We start from the raw sequence: 10,635 nt of genomic DNA on the forward strand, positions 1-10,635 counted from the left end.
TGAGATAAAGGCCGCTTTCACATTACCGGCAATGGATAATGTATCTCGACCGTGCTGGCATTCCTGGTGCGCCGGCCAGCCAGCCATCGCCTACCGATACTGTTGAGACTATGCGTGCTTACAGCAGCAGCAACAACACCAGCCGCAACAGCAACAGTAGTAATAGATCTTTGTTCGATTACCAACATCTTTGGTTTCGGCTAATATATGTGTATTTGTAAATGTTTGCCGCCAACACCGCCGCCTACGCCCATTCAACGTTTATCTATGTAAATATGTATTAGCGCATGTCGCTGCCAATCCTACGTGCTGCTTGTGAATGAATGAGTTGGTTTGTGTCCTAACCACCTGCGCATTCGGCACACAAATGGCAGCGAGAGCGATAGTAGCGCCTCTGGCATTTGCATTACATATGTATTCCTTTTGTATTCTTCGTCGATGTGAGAAGAAAGCCTTGCGGCCATATACATATCTACATGTTTGTGCGATAACCATTGCTATTCGTGCCAAAGGGAAATTTCCTTTAACGCTTTGACAACAGATGTGTTTGCACATTTGTATAAGGTCGCAATGACCTATTTATCTTATTGCCGATACTGAGAAATCGGACCTCTTGATGTTTTGAAAAGCAACAACGCTTTTGACAATTGGTTACAATTCAAAATTTAAAAATACCCTTTACAGGGGCTTTTTTTTTATAGAAAAATGAGTATTTTGAATGGCCAGTTTGAATGACAGCTTTATGCTATAGTAGTTCGATCCGAAAAGTTTCTTCGGAGATTCGGCGTTTCAGCCATATGAACAAGAATAGACTAAAAGGTCTCAAACCCTTGGCAGAATTATTATATGGAATCCTTTGTGAAGCCATAAAAAGCAGAGCTCCTGTATTCGAACTTATACATTAACAAAACGTAGCCTTTACAAATTTGCACAGGCGTTTAATTTCCATTCCCGACAGTTCGACGGACGTATGTCCAAAGTGTTTGAGTCTTGACCTCAAAAACGCGGGAGGGCTTCCGCGAGCCCAGTTAACTAGTGTACAATAGAAATGAATACGTGAGCAGCGACCCGCTCCCATTCTACCTATAGTGGTTCTAACGTGCCTTTTCTTGCTGGCACCCATACCATTCTTATTACAAAGACACTTAATGCTATTGATAGTGAGGTTGGGACCGCACTATTAATGAGTTCAAGGCTAGTATCGGTTCTAGGGTGTCTTTTCTTACTAGCTCATCAACTAATAATATTCTGCGAACCCTCTGTGGCCTGGCACCCGTACTAGCCTTATCACTAGGACACTCGATGCTATTGATAGCGAGGTTAGGCACTTCTTGACCAGCCCTGAACGCGCTGTTAATGAGTTCAAGGCTAGTATTGCTGCTCTGCTTTCTGCTTGGATAGTCACTTCTCTGAAGAAGGGTGCACTCCATAGCAATAAATCTACTTCTAGCTTAATCCGCCATCGGCCTAGAAAACACTGCAATAATCAGTAAGTCTGCAGCTGCAAGCTGAAACGTTCTCCCAAGCTTTGAACCATCCATAAAACAGCTCACTCTCGCCGGTATATGGGCAGAGAAGGAGCCGCCAGATCCAAGTGATCCGGTATGAAGTCAGAGTGAGTGAGGATTTCCGAGTGTTCAGACAGGTGTTCTTTTAGAAACCCAGATTCTCTGAGTCTCCTTAGCAACTTTCGCACCCATACACCGTCGAATGATGTCTACGACCAATATGTGCAATATGGCATTAAGTGCCGTAGTTGGCGTGGATCTCAGTGCACCACACAAGCTGATAGCGCCGCTCGTTGACCGCTCTCGAGTTTTTTTGCAAGTGTGATCTTTTCTACCACATAAAGACTTCATAGAACAAAATGCGCATAACTAAGGTGACGGAGAGCCAGAGGGCCACTTTTGGTGAGAGACCCCACCTTTTGTCAATGGCTTTTCTACAGCAGTACAAGGCAATACACTTTTTGCTCTCTCTTCGATATTCGACGATGATGATGAAAGCTTCCTATCCAGGATGAGCCCTGGATATTACTCACATTTAATCAAGCGCGTCCCCATTCCGTTTCAATCACTCTGCGACTGTGTGTGTTTGAGGTTTGATTCAACCCCTTCCAGAACAGTTGCGACTGCTTATTGAAAGCTCCCTCTATATCAAGGACGTTTGGGGTCATATAAACTAATTTATTAATACATCTTTTTATAGCTGACCCGAGTCTAATCTCTTTCGGACTAGTCATTTCCAAATTCGAATTGTAAGTACAACTAAAGGTGCAAACATAAACTTTTGAAAACGAGGCCGCAGCATAGGAAGATTGCTAAATTAACAACAAAAATTGTGTAACCTAATTTTATTTTTTTCTTAACCTCTCCGTATCATTTGCATATTCGTAAGTCACTTTGTAATTTTGCAATATAAAAGTGAATTGAGTTCACTTTTTCAATTTCACTCGAATTGTTACACCTCATTCATAGCACATGTACGTAGAAAGAGAATAAGTAAAGTGTGTAAGCTAAATAACAGATTTGCAATGATTATTCTGCCAACTGATGTACATATGTGTGTGACTATGTATGTATACAATGTACATTTATAATAACAGTAATGATTTTCAATTGTGAATTTGTGAAAACAATCGAATTTAACAACTAATGACCAGTGTGGTATAAGCGAGGTGCGCACGTCTCCGGCACCCAAACGTCTTTATTAAGACTATGCTGCGCGGGGAGATTAGTGGCTTGGTAACGTTGCGTTGATTTGCTGATGTTAAGTCTGTTGTAGATCTTTCTGATGCTGAGTAATGTACTTGTACAAATGTATGCTTTTATATGTGGAGAAATTCGACGTGTTCCGTATTGCTGTAATCAAGGAAATTTTTCTGCGAATAAAGGAAATTTTCACAATAGAAATTTCACATAAAAATTTCCAATTATGATCTTCAGGCGCAAACAGAATTATATGCACAATATACGTATACATATAAAGATGAGTATTTACATATGAGCACAGCAGTTTTGCATTAGACGTTTGAAAGTGGGAACGGAAGAGCACATTAAATTGAATTGTACTTTTCACATAAAATCTAAATACAGTACATGAACAAAACACTGCTTGACCTACAATTGGGCTCTTAATAGTATGTTTATTCGTTGTACTTGTATGTAGACGCAATATTTATAAAAAGTTGTATAGTATACATCCTGCCTGGCTTAGAGTTAGAGCTACTAATCCCAGATAAGATTTCCATATTTAAATAAGCTCCAAGAGATACATAAGGAATTATATATATAATATGGTCAGGATGACGAGATGTTGTCTATTAACGGCACGTCTTTGTGCCTAAAATTGATAAAATCGGTTGAAAACTGATCCTAAACCCCATATAACTAACCAGCGTTATGTACCTGAAAGTACTTCCCTGGCTTTAATTCTTGCAAGCTGCATACGGAAGGCGCGTTGTGTCCAATATTTGTCTGACATTATCGTCAAGCAGAGCCAGTTATTGGAGAAACCATGAATCGATTTCTCACTACGTTTAATCTAGTGGATAATCCACATGCTCAGAATATCGAAAAAGACCCGAATGAGTCCATCCACCCTCGCGCGTTACAATTGGAGCTGTGCCCATACAATTTATGAAAGATTACGCGGAAGAATCTTAGTTTGCGGGCTCACAAAATTCACATTTTGTTCTATGAACGTGCCAAGAACAAGATGGCCACAGATTCCAATTCTCACAAGAAAATTGTGTGCATTAATTAAGCACTTTTTTGGTTGAATGGATACGATAATAAACAGAATTTCCCAATTTGGTGTGATAATGTAAAGTGCTATACAAGTTTTATAGAATAATTTGTTTAAGAGTTTAGTGTGCCAGAATTTTATTCCATCATTCTTTGATACAACTTCCTTCCTAAAATAAATTGAGCGATCAGCACGCAATATACATTTTGACTAAAATTCCGCGTGCAAATGATATTTCAAAAAAATTTATTTTACTCCTTAATTCTTCTTCTTCTTCTTAGTTGGCGTAGTCACCGCTTACGCGATTATAGCCGAGTTAACAACAGCGCGCCAGTCGTTTTTTCTTTTCGCTACGTGGCGCCAATTAGATATTCCAAGTGAAGCCAGGTCCTTCTCCACTTGCTCCTTAATTACTATGCCAAATATGTGCGCAATCGTTACGAATGCTGGAAATGGTTTAAGGTGTTTCAACTTTATCAAAAACACAAGCCTATAGGTGGTACAAAGCCTCCAAAGACGGTCGAGAAATCGTTGAAAAAATGCCTCTTTCTAGACAACCTTCGACCTATTCAAGTGACAAGTGAAGGATGTGGTACTTGAGAATCGTCAGGCAAGACCTCGCCACCTCTCGCGACGCCGTTCGAATGATTTTGTTGGATATTTTGAGTATAAAACCCGTTCTTGCTGGACTCGTCCCGATAAAGATCACCACGAGCAACGATTGTGACCGAATTTAAAGCAACAAACACAATGAATACCATCGATCAAACACCGTATTCGCTCCAATTTATTTCCGTGTGTTTTTTCTTGAACTCCAAACTAAAATTGCGGAAATCCGTGGAACCCGTTTTCTGTCAATCGAAGAGACAAAAAAAAAATTTGCTGACGGATGAAGGCCATCCCAAAACGTGTTTCAAGGACGGAAAAAATTATTGTCATAAGGGTATTACATCAGGTGGTGATTACTTTGAAAGCGACAAAATAAATATTGGCGAATAATTAAATATTTGACGTTTTATTTACAATTTGTGGGTACTTTTTTGTCACAATGTACTTAAACAAACTAGAGCATTGACCTAAATTTGTCAACACATTACACAATCCTCTGAATAGATTTCAGAAAAATTGCAAACATTTCAGCTTCTGATTTGTTAATACGAAGCATTGCGCGAGCAACTCACTTTAGCTTTTGTATAAATTTAATTAAAGTTATAGAAATATACAGGATTCTCCACAAGACCCACAATAATTTTGTTTAACAAGGTTTGCTATAAAAATTCATGTATAACTTTGTTTTCTATTGCATTTTAGGAAGCAACTCATTATTCAAAAGCTTCATGTAAGCATTAACTGAACAGATTTCTTTAAAGTAAACATCTGACTGGAACAAAAAAGTAGAGCAATTTAGTGCTACATGGTTTGTATGAAGAATTAACAATTGCAATGACTGAAATCTATAATAAATTAATGAAAAGTAATAACAAACAATGATTTCAATACAAAAATTTATTATTTCTTTAGTGAAATATTAGATAGTAATTAGCAGCATGCTACAAAGTTCATTTGAATGTTTAAAAAGTCAATTTGAAATCAGTGCGTACCAAATGGAGAACCCATTACGTACATGGATCCATATGCTGTTCGTTCATTGCTGGCACGGTTGAATTGCAATTCGTCCACACAGTCAAATGGAATATTTAATTCATACTTTGCCAGCAACATTATTAGAAGAAAGAAATTGAAATCTAGAAAAGAAGATGCGGTTATGGCAAAATATATGAAGTCAAGTGAAAGTTTTTATAAAACAGAAGACAAATAGATATCACACACACATATTTATGTACACATGTATGTACATATGTAATATAACGTTATATATTAGTCTCACGATACGCATATTTCTCCGCATGTATAAATGTATGTACATACATACATATGTCGCTATGAATGTATGCATTGTTTGCGGCATAGGAAGCTGATATAGAAGTCATTGTTGATGTACATACATATGTCATGCTCAATGGTAAACACTTTCAATTAATTGAAAGTTTTCAATAAAACCGTTGCGCGGGCAAATACTAATTATTACAATTATTACCGTTATTTATGTACGTTACATGCGGTCGGCATTTTTGCGGAACACACCAGTGTTCGACGCGCATGCGCATGCCTACAAACTTATCTGTTGAGGCATCTTGCCAGCAGCACCGCATCATCATTAAGATTCGTTCAAAGAGGCCGAATGTGTGAATATAGTGTTTGAATGTGACCGATATTAGTGTGTTGGTGTTGAATGCGCGATTTTTCAACGCAAATAATGGATTTTTGCGTAAAAGCCACCGAGCGGCCACACATTTTTGCCACCTGTTGTGTGTGGTACGCGCATGCGCACATACGTACATATATACATACATGCATACAAATGCACATACTCCATATATAATTATATATAGCAATATATACATATATATGTATATCGATGCTGTGCGCACAAAATTAAATTAAAGCTTTCGTGTTCGCCGGTTATGTGCTTAGGCTTTAGGCCATTCCGATGAATTTGCTATGCTTTCTTCAAATAAATGTTTCTCAAATTTTAGCTTCATGGACTTCACGGTATTAATCAAAGATTTTGTTACATTAAGCAGTAGATAATGAAGTGCTAGATGCATAATTAGTGTACATTCTTTCCATGGTGAGAAATTTTAATATATTGAAATTAGTAATTATAAGATTTATAAATCTTAGTGGTAACATCGGAACTTTCATGGAAGTGTACTCTTTTTCTAAACTATTTAGATTTCCATTTAGTGGTTGTTGATCTTAAATGAACTTTGTGAGAAACCAGAATTTTGATAATAACGGGTGGTCGTTGTGGAGGTACTTTTTTCAATAAGTGTTTCCACAGAACACGAGTGACTTGTGTCAAGCTGGCATGTTAGTATTGTTTGGCATTTCATGATGGAATGACTTATTCTTCAACAGCGTTTACAAATTGTTCAACTTTATTACGGAAACTCACTCAACTCATAATCAGCCTATTGAGAGTACTATTCTTGAGTCCCAACATTCATTACTGAATAATATTCGGCCGAATAGACCACGTCTAGCACGCAATGAAGAAAACATAGCATCCATACCTGAGAGTGTACTCGAAGACCGTTGAGAGTCGATTCGACGCAGCTCGCACTGCCTTTTAAAATAACTTGGCGCACTTAAATTAAAAGCGTACGCTCGACCTTCCCAAGCAACATCGCTTCGTTCTATGGGCTCCTGAAAATTTCCAAGAAGACCCGAAATTTTCGCGCCAAATTTTGTTCAGTATTGAAGCCCATTACTTGCTCAATGGCTATGTAAACAAGCAAGATCACCACTTTTGGTACGAAAGGCAATCTAAACAGATTCAAGTGCTGCCATTTCATCCCGAAAAAACAAGGGTTTGGTGTGGTTTGTGGGCCGGTTAAAATAATCGAACCATATTTCTTTAAAAATCATGCCTGTGAAAACTTTGCCGTCATTGGTGACCGTTATCGCACCATGATAACCGACTATTTGATGTCTGAAATTGAATCTCGTGATCCCGGCGACTTTTGGTTTCAACAATACGGCGATACTTCCGGAACATCGCATCAATCAATGGAGCAGATAATTTCAAGTCTCGGCCGGTCATTTGACCACCAAGACCTTTTCTTGTGGGAATATATAAAGTCTAAGGTCTGTGCGGATAACCCCGCTTCGATACAAGAATCGGAGCAAGACATCATGCATGTCATTCGCCAGTTACCAGCCGAAATACTCGAACAAGTCATCGAAAATTGTTCTCAACGGATGGATCATCTGACACCTAGCCGCGTATAACATTTGAAAGGGATAACCTTCAAAAAATATATGCCAAAGAATGTTCTTTCGAATGATAACAAAAACTCCCCATTAAATTGAAGTTTCTGTGATTTTCTTTAAAAAAAATAGGGAAACTCGGAATTGAATCTAAAGTGTGATTGAATAATTTAGCACAGTGGATACTTGTGAACAAAAAAGTTTGAAAAAGTAGATGTGGGCGCGCCCTGTAATAAGTTTAATGTATGTACATATCTCCTAAACCAATTAAGCTACAAAAACTAAATTCACTCAGGATAAATCCCTGAAGCATACCTACCGACAATGTAAAATTCGAAGAAATCTGTACAAATCACCACATAACTCTATAGATTTTCAAATATATTTTGTTTTTTTTTTTTTGGTTATCATCATTTTCTTTTCAGTCAAAGTTTTTGAATGTTAATAAATTAATAATTTTTTTTTGGTGTATTGTGATTGATACAAACATAATAAATATAAAATAAAAGAAAAAGTGTTTCCATTAAATAGAAATGACTATGGATCATAATGAATACAGGCATAAGGTGAGCATTTACATACCATACATAACAAATGTAACATCGGCATCTTATGACTCCAAAGTCGATTCGTGTAAGGGTGGTTTTAAAAAAGTAAGAATTCTATAACCAACGACAACTACTCCCGCCCATTTATTTAAAAATATTTCGGAAATAAGTTATAATATCGTCAAAGGATATAATTCCAAATATATATATGGAATTTCGAAGTTGGAAAATTGCGATCCGCTCAGAATCTACAGAGTAAAGATTGAACCGAATTAAACCGCTATAGGACATAGCTTCCATTCAAACTGAGCAATGAAATTTTGTATAAAAACCCCTTTTTATTAGTAAAAGGTTTTATAGCTTCGATACAACCAACATGTAAAATGTTGAGTATAAGAGTTGAGTAAAAATTAAGATAACTTGATGAAACTTGACTTGGTTCATATATTCCTTGGCAAAAAGTAAGGCGGCGTTCGTAGATGGTTTTCGGATCACCTCCACGCTCACAAACCCTATTAACCGAAACCCAATAAACTGTCATAACGAAGCAAAAAAATAATATATAGAATTTTTCTGTAATTTTTCACAGATAACTGCAGTAGCAAAGGGTAACTGTGGGCTAAAAATTCCAGTCGTTCCTCTTTTCTCTCTTAGGGGCCAATTGGAGATTCCAAGTGTTCCAAGTTCTTTAGTTTACTTCTCAATTGCCTACTCAGACCAAAGTAACACCTTTTGATAAGAGTTATTCTGCGTTGTATCTCGCTGCTGACGTGGTTGTTGGTGTTAATACTGATCCTAAGATAGACGAAATTATCTACGACTTCGCAGTTTTGACTCTCAACTGTTAGGTGAACAAAACTAGTATATAGTACTTTGTAGCAACATGTTGCAAAAGTATAACAATGTAACTTTGTACACAAAAACCATATTATTTATGGACCTTAATCATTCGATTTTTTTTAGAAATGAAAAAACAAATATTAGTTGTATTCATAAGAATTTATGTACACACATTGGCGAATCAATTTATGCAAATCAGCAGACACTAAACCAGATTGATCGTTGATTGAACAAAAGAACTAAATATATGCCAAACAATAGAGAGGAAATAGTTTTCACTTGTTAGACGAAAGCTAATAGTCAGTTGAATAAAGCCAAATGAATGATAAGTGAGCGGAAATTCGGAAATGGAATAAAAGCAGTAGGTATTATTAAAAAAAAATGGGGGTTATGTATGCTTTCGCGAATATCTCCAGAAACTTTTGCCAGTATTAAATAATGGACACTCAGCCATACGTAAAATACAGTTATAAAGATAATCAACAACGTTGAAACTTAAGCTAATTTCCTGTATATCGACTCAAAACTGATATTTGCTGTATGTAAGTACGAATGAAAAGGCAATTCCACTTATTTTCTTCTGCAATTTGTTTTCTAATAATGCGCCGTTAGACATTAGCTCAAGTATTTATACTGAATATTATACCTACCTACGTTTAAAACGTAATTCCCTGGAAAGTTTGTACAGATTATATAACGTTAGCACTTCTCTAAACCAAGATTTGAACACATGCTCTTCCTCCTTTGCTTTACCATTTTATTATTCAAATGAATAAGTCCACCATAGCAATCTTCTTTCATTGCCATGCAAAACTTTTTGTGACGACTATATAGTCGAGTGTTTAGAATCGTTAGTCAAATATTTATCGTATACATAATCCTTAACAAAGTAAGTACTATTTTGAATCTCAAATACGAAATGGACTCTCAACAAGTTTCCATTGGTCTTTAGGTTGGAACATCGCTCTTACAATTTCTCACTTCAGTTTTTTCATGTCTTCCATACACGTGATAAAATTTAGAGTTTGCCACACACATTACTTGAAGATTTCTGACAGTTCTTTCCGCACATTCACTTCTTGAGTTAATTTCGTAAAGTTAAGACTATACGGAACTGAACAATAAAACAGCAAAGGTAATATAGATTTTTTGGCCAACTTGATAACTTTCTATTGAACAAATAAGAGATTAGCTATCTGCTTTTCGATAAATATTAATTAAGATAAAGATTGAGTCCAAAGAACTTAAAGAACTATTTTCACTATTATGGAATTCAGAATTCTTTTCACTACGACCTGGCCGTTTGCGTATTTCTTCTGGCTAATTGGTCAAGAAAATCCCTTAAGAAGCTTGTTACAATCATTTGGATTTATGAAACGAGTTCCAAAAAAACACAAAAATTAATTGTATAATAAATTTCCTCGGCACCAACATAACAACATATAATACAGATCATACAAACCCTTCACAGATAACTCTGATTTTAATTTAGATTGCTAACTTTAGACTATATTATTTACAGAATGTGAATTTTTATTATAAACTCACGCGTGATCTGTCGAAGGAAGACTATTGAAACAAGTAAGGAAGGGCTAAGTTCGGGTGTCACCGAACATTTTATACTCTCGCATGATAAAGTGATAATCGAGATTTCAGGCGTGGTTGT

Source organism: Bactrocera latifrons, unplaced genomic scaffold, assembly GCF_001853355.1.
Source record: "Bactrocera latifrons isolate USDA-ARS-PBARC rearing strain unplaced genomic scaffold, ASM185335v1 scaffold_172, whole genome shotgun sequence".
In the NCBI taxonomy this organism is placed as follows: domain Eukaryota; kingdom Metazoa; phylum Arthropoda; class Insecta; order Diptera; family Tephritidae; genus Bactrocera; species Bactrocera latifrons.